Source organism: Tupaia chinensis, unplaced genomic scaffold, assembly GCF_000334495.1.
Source record: "Tupaia chinensis unplaced genomic scaffold, TupChi_1.0 Scaffold000266_1, whole genome shotgun sequence".
Taxonomy (NCBI): Eukaryota; Metazoa; Chordata; class Mammalia; order Scandentia; family Tupaiidae; genus Tupaia; species Tupaia belangeri.
The window spans coordinates 542,486-562,852 of NW_006159746.1; the positions used below are offsets into that span (position 1 = coordinate 542,486).

The window sequence follows — 20,367 nt, forward strand, 5'->3', positions numbered from 1 at the left end:
AGGAACAATATTCAAGCTGCCTGACCACAGACTGGTGCACTGCTCCCTAGGGGTATTTACCCTACTCCAAACTAAGGAACAGATTAGTTACAGCCTCTGGCAGACAACAACTTATAGGTGACTATCTATACAGGGAATACACATACCCTATGCTGTACAAATTCTGAGTTTTATTAACTTTCTCTTCACCTTCATTTTTAGTCTAGACATTTTTCCTCTGCTCATCCTCAGCATCTTAGCCCTAATGATGCTAATTTTGGCTAGGCTCATCCTCACCTACAATCCCAAGCTCACTTAATTTCCTATCAGACAGCATTCTCACAGATGACCCCAACAAGTTCTTTTTTCTGTTAACTCTAATCTCTGCAAAATGTAGCTTTTATCCTCTTGAATATTTATCTAAGTCTTGTCACAAAACAGAAATAAGCTTCACAGAATGAAGCTCCTTCCTGGTATTACTTACTCCAGACTTCCCCATTTTCCCTCCCCTAGTTTCTAGATTCTCTTAATGATGACCTTAAAGGAGGATATTGTTCTGATTGGACATTACATCTGGAGGTCTCTTGGGAGCACATCATGTTAGAGACCATCATGCCATTTCTCAGTAAGACCACATTGGCTATATGTCCTCTTGCCTTGGAATGATCAACAGTTCCAGGTTAGGTGCAACATAAAGTAATTGGCTTGAGGGACCAGCAGAGGGCATAATGATTATGTCACTGGACTCCCACTTAGTCGACCACAATTCAAGTCCTGGACCTAGAGTCTTAAAACTCATGCTTGGTGTGCATGTGTGCGTGCCCAGAATCCGAGGAGAATGGGGGAGAAGGGGTTGTGGAGTGGCCATCAACCCTGGAGGGTGATTTCTTGCTTTCTGTCTCTCTTTGTCTCTCCAATGAGCACATACATCCCACAGCAAAAATCCTTCTAAATAAATAAATGCAAAAATAAATAAATAAAAGAAGTAATCAGCTTGCGTTTAGAGGCCTTGGTTTTCTAAAATATATAAAATTATGGTCACTATGGGACCAGCAGTTAGCATAATGGCTATGTCGCTGGACTCCCATGTAGTTGACCACAGTTTGCGTCCCAGACCCAGGGGCTTAAAACTCATGCCGGGCACGTGTGCGTGCTTGCCCAAGATTCCAAGAGGAGAATGGAGGAGAAGGGATTGCGGTGTAGCCATCCCCTCGGGGGAGGGGGTGATTTCTCACTTTCTATCTCTCTTTCTCTCTCTCTGTCTGTCTGGCGAGTGCACGCACCCTATAGCAAAAACCTCTAAAAAAAAATTATGGTCAGTAGAATAATAATGCTCTTATCTGAGATGGAAGAGGGAAATTAAACTTTTTAATAGTATATTTGTAACTTTCATCTTGCTCATTCCAGGCAAATATTAATAAATTAACTAATTGGCACACTGAATTATGTATTGTTTTTAAGTATTTTCCTTCCTCTTGCTCTGTTTGCCTTGTTCATGCTCTCTTGCTTTTTCTCTAGTTCAAATAATACATTTTTACATGAAGGGTCTCCACTGAAGTAGGCAAGGAGCATGTCTGTTCCACTGAGTACCTAGAACATAGTAGGCATCAATAAATAGTTTTTAAATGTTCTTTGATAGTTCTATAAACATGCCAGCGCTTTCAGACAAATACATGCATTTTAGAACTGCATTATTTTCCCTATAATTAGTTTTTTTATTTCTCCTTTTAATTCCTTTGTTTGGCATATTATCACTATTTGTACAGAGGCTTTAAATACTAAATAACAGATCATCAGAGTTGTAAAATTAAAGCAATCCCCAAAACAAAATATTTCAACATTCTTGCATTTCAGAGATGTAGAAACTGAACTGCAAAGAATTTAAATGTTTTGTCCAAGATACTCAGATTTGCAGCAAGCTAGGTATACAAGGCTGTAGACCATCAGGGTGGTCCTGTTCCTTACCTCTCCTTTGCCTCTAACAACCCAGAAGTATCACACTTGAATGTTTTCCTTCATGGTCTATCTCTCTCTCTCTCCCATCACCATTCTTACATCCTCTCTCATATTTATCTTCCCAAATATTTGGATTATCACATACACTTGATGTGAATTTTATTGTCTTATGGCTGAAATTCTTTCGGCTAACTTTCTAATAACCCGTTTTCACATCTGCAGGTCATCTCAACTTCGAATCATCTTAAACAAAATTGCTATATCCACTTTCCTACAGGTATTTACCCATGAGCTTGACATGGAAACAAGGTTTTCGGTTTGGTAGCGCTATCCATGATGGATTGGAGGACAAATAAAGGAGACAGCGAGATGGTCTAAAGGACTGTTGAAGTAATTCTGGATTCCTTAATGAGGGTCTTGACTGAGGTGGTTTCACCAATTTTTTTTTCAACCCCTCCATGTCACTTTGTGAACTCTGGTAAAATTCTCAATTCAAACTGCTACAATATTTTAAAGAGTACATGGCCTAGTTGTCAAGGAGAGGTTTTGTATTCTACTAAATTACTTTCTCTTTTCTTGGGCAGTTGACCTCTTAAAGCTCCATAATACTCCTTAACACTTTAGGCAGGCTTTATTTTTTTTTTAAAAACTATTGCTCTTTTGAAATATGGTTTTACAAGTGCTGACTACCTCATTTTTGATCTTCACCTTATTTTTAAAAAGCCAATGCCATTTTTAAAGTTTTTAAAGAGATAAAGGGTATTTGAAAGACATACTATCCTAGTGGAAAAGGAGATTGCAAATTATTTTTTCTGAGATGAAAAATATTTTAATGGAAAAACAAATAGCCAAATGGTCCTAGGTTTTGATTACAATGAGTTGAGGAGATAAAAAATTAAATCCATCTTCTACAACTCTCCTAAAGGTTTTTTCAGTGTTCAGCTCAGGGACAATATCAGGTATCAGTGATTAACTTTTCTTTTTTGATAGATTTTTGCTAGAGGGCACTCAGACTGAGACAGAACAGAGAGACAGAATGCAAGAATCGCCCCCTAGGTGATTGGCCATGCCACATCCCTTCTCCCCTATTCTCCTCTCAGGATTTAGGGCATGTGTACACACACATGCATCCAGTGTGAGTTTCAAGCCACCAGGATTGGGACTCGCACTAGGGTTGGCCACATGGGACTCCAGCACCTTAACCACTATGCCTCCTGCTGGCCCCATCAGTGATTAACTTTCAGTAACTCCATTAAAATATGTATCTTCAAGGGCTCATTTTCTAAAGAAAGTATTTGTCAGGTAGACAATATAGCCTTTTCTAGGGGCTGTAGTTCCTTATAGCCAAATCCTTTTTTAGCCTTTTATTAAGGTGTTATACATCCCAAATTAACTACAGATATTATCACATATTACAGAACAAAAAACAACTAAAAAATGCAGTCCCCAGATTTTCTCTTAATTAGGAATCCATTATTAAGAACAGTCCTGTAGCCTAGTGGTTAACCATAGTACACTACGGTTCAAATCCCAAACATGGCAGCTTGCAAAACATGACAGGCACTTGTATGTGCGTGCCAAAAATCCTGACAGGATGAGGAAATGGAGAAGGGATTGTGATGTGACCATACCCCATTGATGGGTGCTTTCTTCCTCTTTCTATCTCTCTGATGAGCACATATGCCGTTTGGCAATTAAAAAAATTACAGTTAAAAAATTCATTACTGTTTGAAAAATATCTTTTAATTAAAAATCATGCTTTGTAAAGTCTCAATTTAGGGTGCTAATTTTTAAGCTTCTACATCATGCTTTTATGGCTCAAAGCTATAGTAAGTATGAAATTATACATATGAATGTTTCTTGGTTTGAAGCTAATTTTCTTAGTAATCTCATTCTGGAAAGTCTGAACACCCTTTTACATATAGTTTATAAAGTACAATCATTCATAATTAATAAAAGACCAGTTCCTAATAGGCTTTACCTATATATCATTAAATAGAATAAAACATCTAATAGTGAAGAAACTACATTTCTCAAGGCTGAAAACTTAGATTTCTTTTAATTATGTTATTCTTTAGAAACATGCTGTGTATTAAACCCTTGCAGTGTTTGAGAATCTCTCCCCTATCACTAATGAAATTTAGTGGTATTGGACACCAGGGACTAAAGCTATTAGGTGCTGGCCAACTTAAATAGCCAAATCCCTCTTACTATTAGGCAATCTTTCTTGCATCTCCTATGCTCTCCCAGTGCCATGCTGACAGGAACACACAACATAATCCAGAGTTTAGCTCAGACTAAAGACAAAGCCAACCCCAGTGGTTTAGTTTTGACAGATATGAATGGTACCAATAAAGGCCTCTCAAACCTTGCTCATCCCAAAGGAAAAATAACACGAAAGTGAAGAAAACTCTTCCTCTGTGTAGCTAAGTAAGTACTTCACTCAGAGTAGGCAACTAAGTCAAGCCCTGCTTGTATGTTTCCCACAGTGCTCTCATTATTTTAAGAGAGATTACAGAATTCTTAGGGTAGAATTAAGATTGAATTTTAGACAAACAGTAAATATACACCAAGTATTATTTTATTGACCACACCCCCACCGAGGGGGTACTGTTTTTCTCTCTCTCTCTGTTTCTCTCTCTCTCACTGGTGAGCACACATGCCCTATGGCAATATAAATGATAGGAATTCCTAAATTCACTTATTTTTTATTATGTATTCATTTACTATCTAATGTATATAAAAGTGTAATGTATATAAAAGTCCTATACTAATTACTAAATATGAGGAGTAAATTGCATACATTTTCTATTTTTGAGGAATTCATAATTTGATGGAGGTGGTTATTAGAGGGATTCCAGCTGATTCACCACTCCACTTGAGGATAGAGTCCAACAACACTGTAGTACCAATTACATTTTTAAAACATTTCTCTTGCCACTAAGTCCCAGTCTGTTATTTTCCTCCACAGGTGGCTTCAACTGTGCCTTTCTGTGTGACCTCAACTCCTGTGGCTAGTGGCCTTCTGGCTCGATTGGACTTGAGAACATTCTCACACCTCTGAAAGCTTCAAGCATGACTTTAAATTTTATCCTGCAAAGTTGAATAGTGGCTTCTCCATCCCACCATGTGTCATAAGATAATCTGTCTATAGTCCATCAAGGTATTCAGAGGATGACTCTGCCCTCCAAGGGGGCAAGTGTTGATAAACTGATAAGGCTGACAAGATTCGACTGCGCGTGCTTCAGTAACCTTTTTTTAAAGGTGATTTTTGCTATAAGGCATGTGTGCTCACTGGAGAGACAGAAACAAACATACAAACAGAAACTGAGAAATCACCCCCCAGAGGGGATGGCCATGCTGCAATCCTTTCTCCATTCTCCTCTTGGGATTTTGGGCAGGTATGCACACAGGCGTGGCATGAGTTTTAAGCTGCCAGGACTGAGACTCAAACTGTGGTGGACTATGTGGAAGTCCAGTGGTGCAACCATAATGCCATCCGCTGGTCCTGCACTTCAATAACTTTATTGGCTAAGGGCTGTTGACCATGTTACCACTGCACTCAACGTATGCCTCTACCACACTTTACACACTGGTGTTTGCTAATATCTGACACATCATTACTTCAGATTATGGATACCTCAAAAATAGGAACTTGATTTAATTTTTATCTCTAGCATTTAGTATCAGATTTTACATTAAATACTTAGTAAATAAATAATAAAATTAATGAATGCAAGAATCTTTTATTTTTTTATCAACAGAGGGCATGTGAACTTGTAAGAAAGAGAAGGCAACCCCCTGCCATAGGGTGCCTTCTTTTACCATTATTAAAATAATAATAAAATTATTTTTCATCCATATCTCCATCCTATCAGGATTTAAAGTACTCATGTACATGTGCTGGGCATGCTTTTCAAGCTGCCAGGGCCAGGATTTGAACTGTAGCTCTCTATGCACAGTGCTTAACCCCTGCATTGCGAGGCTGGTTCTCTTTCATTAAAAAAAAAAAAAAATCTTTAATTTTTTTATAATTTGCTATAGGGTATGTGTGCTTGTGAGACAGAATGAAAGGAGAGAGAGAGTGAGAGAGAGCAGGCCTGCCAGGCCCAGTACTCAAACTGTAGTCAGCCGAGTGGGAGTTTAACTCCTTAACTACTGCATCGTCTGCTGGCCCCTCTCCTTTTATTTTCTAACTACTCCTTACTAAAGCAAATACACATACCACACACACACACACACACACACACACACACACACACAAAGTCTTAAGTAATTAGAAATTAAAAGATAGTTCCACTTTTCTGCCTCAGAATTTGCAAAAAGGTTAGTCTTCTAACAAGTATGATTCTCCTAAAACTGAAGAACAGATTCATTATTTTTGTAATCCAAAATGTTCTTTTTACTGTTCTTAGCATACGTGAATTTTGCTTCCTCAAAACAATCAGGGTTTAAACAGAGAATAAGTACTGTTTATTCCTAATGAATATGTCTTGCATTTTCAGGTATAGTTGCTAGAACTGAAATGAAGCTTTTAAAACATACACACCCAACCAAAAAGTAATTATAGCTGTTTAAACAAAGAAAAATCCATCTATGTTTAGCTTAGTGTGTAATCAGCTCTGCTAGCAGACTGTCAAACTAGTATTCTAGAAACACTTTTTAAACCCACTATTTAAAACAAACAAACATAGATCTAATCAGGGTGGAGGGGAAAAGGAGGGAATCAAACCATGTAAGTTTGGGGCACTTGGCTCTGCTGACTGGAGAAGCCAAAGGAATTTATCCTCCCCAGTTCCTGTAAGAAGCACCTATTCATGAACCTAATTTAACAGTCTTCTTTCCACGTGGGTTGATATTGAAGCTGGTGTTCAGAAACAGTGTGATTCTCTGGACTTGAGAACAGGCAGGTTTCTGAACATGGTCAGTAACACAAGAACGATATGAAGGTATATTAAAACATTTGGGGAAAAATTGAGTTAACATATGAGAAGCTTATGTTGGTAAAAAAAAAAAGATATTCAAATCTGTGCATAGCTTTTTCATAGTACTCATTTTTCATGGACTTTGTAAAGATCCCTTATAGAAACATCTACCCCAATTTTTCCTTTGGATGTGTTGTCTGTCATTCATCCCCAATATATGCCCTGTGTATTTCTTCTCCGCAACTGGGCATGACAAAAGCTTATGTTTTGTGATTATTTCATCTTGGGGAATAAGTCCAGAGAACACATGTTAAGTTTGTAAACTGCAGGTACTCTGAAGATGAAACTCAAGTAACAAACTTAAATTGCTCCACAGGTGTTAGTCACAGACTGTATTTGTTTCTGGAATCAAGTTGGTCAGTCTGCCTCTCTATGCAAACTAAAGCATTTAAGCCAATAACAATAAAGGTCCTATATATATAAAGTTAGCATGTCTTAGCAGTGAATAAGCCCACAAGAGGTGATCTCTAGGTCTTAGATTACAATCTAAAAACATATCAGGGAAGAGCAGAATTTTGCTCTGATAGTAACAGTGTTGTATTGGATGGAAACCGAGATTGCTTTTTGTCCTTAGTCCTGCCCACAGTCTTAGACAGAGAGGATGCTAACTCCTTCTTTTTGATTTTCTGTAGAAATGGCAACTAAGATTAGAGCTGCCAAATTTGGCATATCCCAAGAAGCCCCACTAGCTTTGAACCCATCATCCTGATCAAAGTAACAGAAAACAGTGACACCAGGGGTGGGACTTCAGGGTAAATGAACTTTTGGTGTTTCTACTTACACTGGGTACAACTCAATCAGTGCTGCTCTAGAGCGGGCCCTGGATTTGGAAAGCAAATTGTACACACACCTTTTTCAAGACACCACAGTGACGGCTTTAAATCAGCCACAGTAGGACACCTTTGGCCCAGAAAATAGGCAAATGTTACAACTCAGAATTTTTCTTTCCCCTACACTTGAAAGCCAGTTGTAAAACACCAACACAGTATGAACCCCATCTCTTGCTAATACCTCAGTAAGGAACTCCTATCATTTGTTACTTCACTAAATACATTCATTCCTTTGTTCACCTTTGTATCTATTTTTTAAAATTTATTTATTTTTGTATATACATTCAATCACATTGTTTAGCTTACAATGTGAGCATTTCAATATGTGAACATTTCTCTCCAGTCCTGTTGATCAAAATATCTTCAACCGATAACACCACACCTCCCCATCCCGTCAATGCTCTACCTCCGTATCCCTTCTCCAAATGTCCTTCATTAGGCCCCACTCCCCTTTGCACCTATTCTTCATTGACACAGGCCCTTAGCATCTCTCTACATCATCTCTGTACAAATATTCAAGTTCTTAAAAATCAATATCTTTCTCAAAAACTCAACTGAAAAGGAAGTCAGCACAGAGATATACATACATAGTCAAGGAATGTACAGTGATAAATTTAATTCAGAGCTCTTTTGAGAGAATTCTCTAGTCAATTTAATTTACTTCAGTATGAACTGAGTTCCTACTATGTACCTAGACTGCCAAGTGCTGGAAGTGTTGGTAGACCATTTTTCATGGGTCAAGGACTTCTGTCTGTCCTGCTGGTCAAGGCAATGACTGCCTTTTGTAGTATCTCTGGAGTAGTGAACAGATTTTTTGCAGATAAATATAATGTCTCTCTGTATAATTAATATTATACACAATATATGTATACTGTCTTCCTATGAAGCAACATTGGGCTTGGTTTCTTTTTTTAAAAATAATTATTTAATTTGGGGGGGCCAGCAGGTGGTGTGATAGTTAAGGCACTAGACTTCCACATAGTCGATTGTGGTTCAAGTCCTGGACCTGACGGCTTGCCTTATCATTCTCTCTCTCTCTCTCTCTGGTCAAATTTTAAAAATAATAATAATTTAAAAATTATTAAAAAGAATTAATTTTATTTATATTATTATTATTATTATTATTTTATATAGGGCACATGCACTCACCAGAGAGTCAGAGATAGAGAGCATATGAATGAAAGCAAGCCCCAGGTCTGGGACTCAGACCATTTTCAGCCATGAGGGAATCCAGAACTTTGAATACCATGCCACCTGTTGGCCCTGGCTTGCTTTGCTTTAAAGACTGAAGTTTTCTAGGCAGCCCTGTGGCCGGTGTTTAAGGTAGTCAGATACCACATAATTGACTATGTGTTTAAGGTCATGGACCCAGCATCTTGATAAATATGCTGAGTGCATGTGGCATGTGTGCACACCCCAAATCCCAAAGGGGTGGGAAGATGAAGGAGAAGGGATTGCAGTATGACTATTTCCCATGGGGGATGCTTCCTTTTCTCTCGCTCTCTGTCTCTGTCTCTTTCTGGTGAGCACATACACCATCTAGCAGAAAGAAAAAAAAGAAAAGATTGGAGTTTACCAAAAACAGAATCATGCAAATCTACTCTATCTTGCATTCCCCTAGGTCCACCGCCACATTGCCCTGGGGACTTAGGGGTCAAGAGAAAACATTGCACACATGAAGCTGACGCTGCTTGTCATGCAATAAATAATGAAATTAATTGTCTCTGACCAGGAATCTCATGTCTTCTGCCAGTAACCATGCACTTGGGGCAAGTTAACTTGTCTACCAAATAGAATAAAATATTAGATACTTCACAGTTCTTGATATGGAAGAAATAGAATAAGTTTATTCTTGACATTTAAAACATTTGGAAACTGAAGCCAGCCAGGTGGCAGGGTGGTTAAGGTGGCTGGATTCCACATGGTCAACTGTGTGGTATGAGTCCTAGACCTAGTGACTTGAGAAACACACAGAGCGCATGTGTCTGTGTGCCCAAAATCCCAAGAAGAGTGGAAGAGTAGGGACTACAGTATAATCATTCCTCCTAAGGGGGATGCTTTCTTACATTATTTCTGTCCTTCTCTGTCTTTCTCCGGTTAGTGCCTGAACCCGGTTAGTGCCTGTGTGTGTGTGTGTGTGTGTGTGTGTGTGTGTGTGTGTGTTGGGTCATTGGAAAAGTCATGATGTATTTTCCTGTGTTCTTCTATGCAAAAATGCACTGTGACTTTTCCGATGACCCAATACACACAGACACACATGAAATATTGAAAAGCAAATTGATATTTCTCATGGTAACTGAGTAATTTTAAGAAAAGACATTGGAGGGGCTAGCAGGTAGCTTAGTAGTTAAGGTGCTGGACTCCTGCATAGCTAACCACAGTCTGAGTTCCTCCCCTGCTGGATTGTTTTCTCTCTCTCTCTGGTCAAATTGAATAATAATAATAAATAAAATTAAATGAATAATTCTTTTAGAAAAAAAATCATTAGAGCAGGCAAATATTTTTAAAATAAGACCCTTAAAGTACAAGCAGCAACTCCCAAAATAGACAAGTGATATTATCTCATATTAAAAAGCTTCTGCACAGCAAAGTAAACAATATGTAAAGAGACGAACCATAGACTGGGGAGAAAAAAATAATTGCGAACTGCATTTCAGATTAATAATGAGACTATACAGGGAACTGAAGCAGCTAATTGCAGAGAAATTAAACCCAATTAAAAAATAGGTAGTCAATCTGGACAATTCTTAAAGGATTCCATATGCTAACATGTCCAATAACTCTTATCACAAAGGATATTTACATCAAAACTACAGCAAGATAGTACCTAACCCCAGTCAGAATGATTATGACTTAAAAAAATGGGGGTGGGGTGGGCAGCAGGTAGCATTTTGGTTAAGGGCACCGGACTCCCACATGGCAAACCACAGTCTGAGTCCCAGACCTGGTCGCTTGTTTTCTCACTTTCTCTCCCCTCACAGCCCCACACACTCTCTGGTCAAATTTAAATAAATAAAATAATTATTTTTAAAAATAACAAAACAAAGAACAACAACTGCTGGCAAAGTTATGGTGAAAAGGAAGCCCTCCTACACTGTTGGTGGGAAGATAAGTTATTATAGCTACTGTAGAAAACAATATGAAGATTCTTCAAAATGTTACGGATAGAACCTAGTAATTTCCTGCTTGGTTATTTAACTAAAGCACCCAAAAGACAGGAAATCATTCAATTGGAAAGATATTTGTACATTTGTGTTGATTGCAGCGTCATTCACAATAGCTAAGACGTGGAATCAACTAAGGTATTCAACAATTGAAAACTGGATTTAAAAAATGTGACACATACACACAATAGAAGACTACTCAGACGTTAAAAAAATTAAAAATAGTAAGATTCTGTCATTCAATACAAAGTGACACACCTAAAATATTTAATGCTAAATGAAATAAACCAGTCTATGAAAAGCAAAGTCTATATTTCCCTGCTTAATATATATCAAATGTCTATCATCTTTGACAGAAAATGAAAGAGTTAAAGACACATAAGTAGAGAGAACAACCGTGGATACCAGAAACTACATTGGATGGGTAGGTAATATGGTGTGGGTGGGAGGGGCTCAGAAAAAAAAGCATTTAACAGACAGGAATTCATGCCAATAGGGCAAATAGGCTGTGGAACAGCATATCACAGCAGAGTGAAAAAAAGGATATTGCCAAAACAACTACCAAAATCCTAGTAGAGCAAAAATTGAAGATACACATAATAATTTGGTGCTCTGGGTTAAAAATGATGAGTATCGGGGACCAGCAGATGGCATAGTGGTTACATCACTGGATTAAGACAGAGTTGAACATGGCATAGTGGTTACATCACTGGATTAAGACAGAGTTGACCATTGTTCAAATCACGGACCCAGTGGTTTAAACTCATGCAGGGTGCATGTGCATGCGTGCTGAAGATCCCAAAAAGAGAATGGAGGAGAAGGGATTGCAGCATAGCCATTCCCCTTGGGGGTTGATTCTTGCTTTCTTGCTCACTGTCTTTCCAGTGAGTGCACATGCCCTATAGTAAAAGCCTCTCTTAAAAAAAAAAAATCTGTAATTTGATTATCACATATAGCATACCTATTTGAAAAATCCATATTGTACCCTACAAAGGATGTGTAACATTTTTTAAAAAGGTGTATATTATGTTCTGAATATTTTATTTAAGAAGGCAGAGACATATGCAGTGTTTTTAGAGAGCTATTTAGTCAAAATTATTCCAATAATATTAATTATTAAGGATTTCTAATGGATACTTTGGTTATTTTTATAACTAACTAGTGATCCCCAAACAATGCACCCTGTTGGGAGTTATAAACTCAACAGTGATCACCACGTTACAGATTTCTGACATTCATGACTCGTGTTCGTGTAAGAGCAATTTTATAAACCAAGAGCTCTTTAGAGCTTCACTCTGCTATAATTTTTCCGGTTTGTGATAGTTTGACTACACTAAGAGTTGACTCTTTATATCTACTATAAGTATATCTGTGAGAGGCACCATGAGCTCCCATTTTCACATTATGCTTGCTGACAAGTGCTGCAAATAAATGTAACACAATTTATTGTTTGTTCCATACAGAATCATAGTCAACAGGAATTTTCTTCACCTGAAGCTGGTTTACTGCTCAATGTGAGGATGATACACTGTGTCTAAGGAAGTAAAAACACAATGATAGACAGAGTCCTTAAACACTGTGAGCATTGCTTCATGGTCTATGCCCTAATAACCATCTAAATAGAAATGATTTAATGTTCAGTTAACCATTTTCTTTTCAGAATGCTAGGACTCATTGAATTGCTTCAAGAAGGTGAAGCTGAGTTTAGAATAATTTCAGTGGAAACAAATATCCAAACTTTGCTATTATGGAAACTGTAGTGAAATTGTAGTGATGTAAATGATCCCTTAAGTTGATTAGAGAATGAAGGGTGGCAACCTTATGGAGATCAGTTTAGGCGGAGGAAAATAAGTGGTAAATGAATAATGCAAAGAGAAGGAAGAGACACAATTATAGGACCAAAAAAAAAAAAAAAACTCAGAAAAATCATAGGTAAATATTTTTAAGAAGGTAATTTTTTGAGTTTTTGTGAAGTGCATAACAAGAATAATGACACCCTTAAATGACTGAATATTTACTACAAATCCACAATTTTTTCACATTAACATAATACCACAAGGTCATTGCTTTTATTATATCCTGTTCTTTCTAAACACAGTAAATCCATGATCTAAAATTAAATTAAGGCCCAGCCTCTAGGCACAGTCAGTAGTCTAGACTATCCAGACAGTCAAACTGCAGAACTAGAAGCCGTGTGGTGGCCAAGGTTTAAGTTCTCAGCTTGATTAGCTTGAAAGCACGCCTGGTTTGTGCCTGCCCAGGGGACAAGGATGCAGGTAGGCACTGGAGAAAGGGGATCGTGGCATGACTGAGCCCTGTCAAGGGTGCCCTCCCTTTCTCTCAGATGCATTCTACCATGAATGGGAAACAACTGAACTAAATTAGACCATCCATTTTGGTGCAATGATAAAACAGCTCCACAATACTGAGGCCACATGGATAGGTCCTAGGTCTACATCCTGAGGCTAGCCTGAGTGTTTCGGGAGCATGTACTCGTTTCTGTGACCCTAGATGACATGAGCACTGTTGGGCATGTCTCTATCTCTCATTTACTAAAACATGATTAACTAATGAAATCATACCCTAACCCCTTCAAAGTAACAACATAATCACATGGAGATACTTTTCCTAAGAATGTCCGGTTCAATTCAATGTCAGTCACAAATTCTCAAAGGATAGCTATAATTTCAACTGTCTAAATTATTTTTTTATCACCTCACTGATAACCAATTCTGTAGGAATACTATGTTGTATCCTACAGAAAAAAGGGCTCTGGGCCAGCAGGGGGCATGGTGATTAAGGTGTTGGAATTCCCACATGACTGGCCATGGTTTGAGTCCCAGACCTGGAGGCTTGCTTTATCATTCTCTCTCTCTCTCTCTCTCTCTGTCTTTCTCTGGCAAAACTCATGTGAAAAATAATATTAACAATAATTAATAAATAATTCTTTAAAAAAAGAAAAAGAAAAAGGGGCTCTGAAAGGTAAGGACTCTGAAACAGCATACTCTGAACGGTTGTAAGATCTACAGATATTTTGCAAAAAGTAGACAAAAATGAAAACTTAAGACACTTTTGATGTTTAAAAATCAAGTCTCATGGCAGAGAAAAGGGGATTATTCTCTGCTGCTTTGGTCAGCAGAACCAGGGACAACAGGTAGAAATAATAGGGAAATAAAAACTGATTCTAGCAACCACAATAATCATGATAAATATGGAAATATCTAATATCTATGGAGCTTTTACTGTGTGTCAGGTATGGGACTGTCACAAAGCTGTACAAAATGTGTATAATTTTATTTCTTGTTGACACTTTTTTGGTGTGTGGTGTGAAGTGGTGTGTGTGCACATGGCTGTAGTGTTTTAGACAGATTTTCACTGTGCTGCAATCCTCATGTTTCAGCTTCCCATGTGGCTAGGGCATACAGCTGAGAGCATCACAGAGGAAGAAGAGGTGGGTACTACCATGCCCTGCCCTTTCAGACAGGGACTTGCTATGAGCTCACAGGCACACATGCATGTATCTAGTATGCACAGACCTCTCCATGTGGGTCCAACACTGCAGAATCTTCCTACCTTAGCTTCCTGAGGAAGTGGAACTGTGAGTGTGTACCACCATGCCCAGCTTTTTAGGGCGGACCAGGAATCAAACCTGTACCTCTCATGTGGCCTCTGTCTGCCAAGTAGCAATGTCCAGTGAGTGCTGACAGCTGGACCAACTGTTAACACTTTTGAACAGTAAGAACCTTATATTATTGGGAGTATTTTCTGATGAGCTATTACGTACAGAAATACATAAGCTGAGACAAATTGATTCTTTTAGGACAGTGCAGGAAAAAAAATCTTATTATGATGGGACCGGCAGATGGCATAATGGTTACATCACTGGACTCCCACATAGTGGAGCACAGTTTGAGTCCTGGATCCGGTAGCTTAAAATTCACGCCAGGCCCATGTGCATGTGTGCCCAAGATCCTGAGAAAAGAATAGAGGAGCCCAGAACAGCCCTTCTTCAAGAGACAGCCAGCTCCATGGCTCCTGAGATCTAGCCATTTGGGCAGAAAGGAAGATGTCCCACTGATAACTGGGCCTCCAGCATCCAAAACTCACGTGGATAGACAGAAGTGAATAGAGCAGGCCTTCTTTAAGAGACACAAAGCTCCATGGCTCCTGCGATAGAGCCATTGTGGGAGAATGGATGATGTCCCAATGATAACTCGACCTCCAGCATACAAAATTCAGGTGGAGAAGTAGAAGGGAACCAAACAGGCCTTCTTCAAGAGAGAGACAGCACCATGGAAATAGCGATCTAGCTATTTTTAGAAAAAGAAGATTTCCCATAATAACTTGACCTCCAGCATGCAAAACTTGCATGGAGAGGCAGAAGGGAAAAGAACAGACTTTCTTCAAGAGGCAGATAGCTCCATTGGTCCTGGGATCAAGCCATTTTGAGAGAAAGGTACATATCCAGCTGATAGGTGGATCTCCAGCAAACAGAAGTCATGTGCAGAGGCAGAAAGGAACAGGACAGACTTTCTTCAAGAAGTAGACAGCTCCATAGCTTCTGAGATCGAGCTATTTTGGGAAAAAGGAAGTTGTCCCCCTGATGTCTGTGACAACAGTATATGAAAATCACAGTATAGGGTAGAAGAGAACAGAATAGGCCATCTTTATGAGAGAAACAGCTCCATGGCTCCTGCAATTGAGCCATTTTGGGAGAAAGGAAGATGTTCCACTGATAACTGGGCTTCCAGCATACCAAACTTGCGTGCAGAGGCAGAAGGGAATAGAGCAGGCCTTCTTCAAGAGATAGACAGCACCTTGGCTCCTGCATTCGAGCCATTTAGGGAGAAAGGAAGATGTCCCACATATAACAAGGCCAACAGCATACAAAACTAAAAAAGGCAAGTTACCTACAAAGGGTATCCCATCAGACTAACGGCAGACCTCTCATCGGAAACAATGAGAGCGAGGAGAGAATGGGAAAATGTATTCAAAGTATTAAGGGAAAAGCAATTTCAACCGAGAATTCTGTACCCAGCAAGGTTATCGTTCATTTGGGAAGAAAAGACACGAACTTTCCCAGATAAACAAAACCTGAAAGAATTTACCAGCACCAGACCGGATCTCCAAGAAGTTCTTAAGGGAGTGCTATGTCAGTAAAATTAAATGCAGACACACAGAAATAAGAGTTCAGAAACTAAGAAAATGGGCAACTTAATTGTAGGGCCAAAAGCTGGAGTTGAGTATTACATCCCAGATTTCAATCTGGAACATCGAACCTCAACAGATACAGAAGAAAGATTAAGTACATGAGACTGAACTGATGAAACAGTATTCTACGACTTGACTAAAATATTGCTGCTTTTCTTCTAAGCTTTGTTGTCCGGTTTTAAGGATTTTTGTCCTGTCTTCAGCTATCAATAGATTCATGTTCCTACTATTTGAACAGAATACTAACCTGTTTCTAGGCTTTAAGTTTCAAAGAAATATCCTTACCAGTTCAAAACTGCTTTTCTTGAAACCATCGGCTGATCTTGCTATTGAAAGTAGTTAGATTACTTATGATATTGTGTGATCAACGAAATGTTGGGGGAAAAGGAATTGAAGACAACTGTAGACAGCAGAGATAGTGTAATAAGAGAGTGGAATAGGGCAGAGGGCTAGACATGGGGTAAAAAACATATATATGAAAGTAGAAATGGAATATTATGGATGATAACATGCATTATTAAGCCACTATGCAGTATATTCTAGATGGGAAACCACATTTAGAATGTTGTGATGATGCTCAGGGAATGAATGTAAATTAATAAAAAAAAATTTCAGAAGAAAAAAAAAGGCATTAGAAATACCTATTTGATGACTGCAGTTAAGCTATATAGCCCTAGTTAGGTGCTACTTTATAGTATGTTCATTCTATTCACTGAGGTTTATGCCTAAAGTCAGACTTGTGTTCATGGATATGTACATATCAGCGGTGCTTGCTGTTGAAAATATTTAGATTTATTAAGATATTTAGTGAAACAATAAAATGGGGGAGGCATAGAAAGCACCAATAAATACCAGACACAGTGTGGGAGGAGGGTGGGAGATGGCAGAGGGTGAGATAGGGAATCAAGAATGGGGAAAAAGGCAAAATATACAGAAAACAAGAAATGGAAAATGATTTGTTGACAATAACACATATGTTGATGTGCTTGATTGAGCCAATATACAGTGTATTCTCAATGGAAAAAATCTCATTTTGTATGCTATAATGATGTACAGTGAATGAACGTAAATAAAGAAAAAAATGTATTAGAAAAAAAAAATAAAAAAAATAAAATAGTTGATGAATGAACAGATTGATAGATAAAATAAGGGTGGTTTCTTGCTTTCTGTCTCCCTCTTACTCTCCAGTGAGCACACACACCCTATAGCAACAATCTTTATCAAAAAAAAAATTTTATGATGGGAAGTGAATAGACTAGAAAATCAGTGGTTTCTATAACTGACTGATCATTAGAATTACCTGGAGAATTAAATATATATGTTTGACTTTAAAAAGAGTTCTACATCACCAGTCATCAATTCTTTCACCATTTTCCCTGATTCTAGTTTAGCTATCTATTTATCTATCTATCTATCTATCTATCTATCTATCTATCTATCTATCTATCTATATATTTATATTTATATATTTTTTTTTGGAGAGGTTTTTGCTATAAGGCGCTGTGCTCACCAGAGAGACAGAAAGCGAGAAATCACCCCCCAGGGGGGATGGCCACACCACAATCCCTTCTTTTCCATTCTCCTCTCAGGATCTTGGGCACACATGCACATGTACCTGGTATGAGTTTAAGCCACTGGGTCCAGGACTCAAACCATGGTCAGTCATGCAAGAGTGCAGCACCCCAATCACTTCGCTACCTGCTGGCCTGCAGAGTTACCATTTTTTGTGGTGATAACAGAACATTCATGCTTCAGCACTTCTCAAGAAGACAGCTGATCATCATCAGCCAGAGTCACTATGCTTTTGACAGGCCTTTTGAGCTTATTCCTTCTAACTGTAATTTTGCATTCTTTCTATACTTTGTTCTTTCTCTTAAGGACTGTTTTAGATATTTTTACCCTTTGTCCTCCACAAAAATTTTAGATCAATTTTTAAGTGAATCAAAAAAAAGAGAAAGAATTGAGATTTTAATTGTAATTACCTTGAACCTATAAATTACTTTATAGAGAATTAATATCTTTATAGTTGGTCATCTTATTCATGAACATGTTCATGGTCTCTTTCTTTTTCATACTGATTTATGTATATGTTTATTAATTTATTTCTTTCATGAAGAAGTGACAGGAAGCCCCAACCCAGTTTTCATGTGACACTCCACTGCCAGCATTGCATCACGGGCACACAGGCACGTATCTAGTAAGCACAGAGAGGCCTTGGGAAATGAACCGGGGGCCTCTCCATGTGGGTCCAACGTTGGAGAATATTGTGTAACTACTGTGCCTCTAGCTGGTCCTTCTCTATCTATATCTTCTTAAGTAAGATCAATTAAGTTTTGTGTTTTTTTCTTTAAATGACATAAATATCATCCACTATTCACTCTATCCCTATAGCCTTTGTACTCTTGTTCATATTGTGATTTCCTCCTTTTTATTGAATTTCATTTCTAACTCTCCATTGTGAGTATATAGAGATGCAAATGAGTTTTATATATTAAGTTGATCTAACATTCTTTCTAAATATGTTTATTAAAATTAAGAATTTGAAGTTTCCTTGGGATTTTCTAGGTAGATCATGATATCTGCAGATAATGAAAATTTTGTGTTCTGCTTTTCAAATATCACCCCTGTTGCTTCTTTTTCTTTTCTTATGGCATTGTTTAGAATCTCTAAACATTGCTGAATAGAAGTGATAACATAATAGACATGTTTTCTCATTCCTGACCTAAAAGTAAGTACTTAAACTTTTTACCATTAAGTATGACAGTTCTTACAGGTATTTGTTATACAAGTTTAACAGGTTAAGATTTTTTTTTCTAATTTGCTAGATTTTTTTTTTCAGTAAACACCATGAATGAGCTTCCATCTTCCCATATTTTTCATTATCTGTTGAAATTATTTTTTTAATTTTTTCCCCTTTATTCAGCTTGTGTATAGTAGTATATTATCTCTTGTTAAATAAAACCTGAAATCCTGGTATATATAATTTGGTACATTGTCTGGTACCTGGTCTTTTATATCACTGGGTGTTGGCTAATATTCTCTTTATTAATTGTCTACCTATACTCGTGAATGAACATAGCTTGCAAGTTCCCTGCATCTTGTTTGTCTGTACCTGATTTGGTAACAGGGTTATACAAATTTTATAAAATAAGTTGAAAGACTTTTGTCTATTATAATAAAAAATAATAAGTGTAAGTTGGGTCCTTCTAGAGCTCTGCTCTTTTCTGGTATCTCCACAATAAGGTCTCATTTTTGGAGATCCCAGGATATTTTCTCTAGTGATCTGCCTTTGAATGACCACAGGAAACTGTTCTTGGAGTTGGTTGAGTTTGGGATGAGAAAAAGATGGCTATGACTATGTGGTACTAAGAGAAAGCGGGAGAGAATATGCACACATATACAGACAGTGGCAAAAAATGAGACAAAAGAAGACATAGCTGTAGTACAGGAAGATGGACAGCTTATTTTAAATTAGATTAGGTTAGCTTAAATGTATTATAAGATAACAGATTAACACTTTTAACTACAGCAAGATGCCCTCTGTGCAGCCATCAGCACTCCATCCTTTGGTTTCACTTCCCTAAAACCTTATACTATACCGCTAAACACAACATTGCTAATTATCACTGATAGGAAAGTACAAATAGAATGACAATGACAGACTGGCCTGTGACAAGTATGGCAAGTAAAGAGCAGATAATAGAGGATTTCAAATATTCAGAGGATTTTAGGTTATAACAAAATATGATTTACCTTGTCCTTGTGCAACTTCATTATGTTAACACTGTAGCCAACCATCTGTCTACACATAAGGGGCTGCCCTGTCTTCCTATTGCTATACCACCTCTCTCGTCGAAAAGCAGAGTTGGCTATACAATCTATTTACTGAATTTATAGAGAATCGACATAATTCTGGCTCTCTTCAAAACTAATGTCTCTTGATATACTTTGGTTCCATAACAAAACTACAATGAAAGATATCTTGGAATGGCAGTGACTGAATCATCAAATTAGCAAATGACTGCTTTCCATCCCTTCATCTGGTCAGTTGACCAGGCTTCTACTAAGACAGCAATGTAGGACATACGCCTGCCTCCTATAGTGTGTATGCTTAGTTTATTTATTTTTTCTTCTAATAGCAAAGCTGGTTATGGGATGATTACCAATTGGAGAATAATTGAGATTGAAATTCGACCTTCCTTACATGCACAATATCAACGACTGTTAGAAAGTGGTAAGAAA

General features: G+C 37.9%; 1 protein-coding gene across 1 annotated transcript in view; it reads right to left on the bottom strand.

Annotated features, from left to right (window-relative positions):
• UNC13C (unc-13 homolog C) overlaps window positions 1–20,367 on the bottom strand; it is a 656,973-nt gene that overhangs the window by 437,277 nt on the left and 199,329 nt on the right. The gene's annotated exons all lie outside the window — the stretch shown is intronic.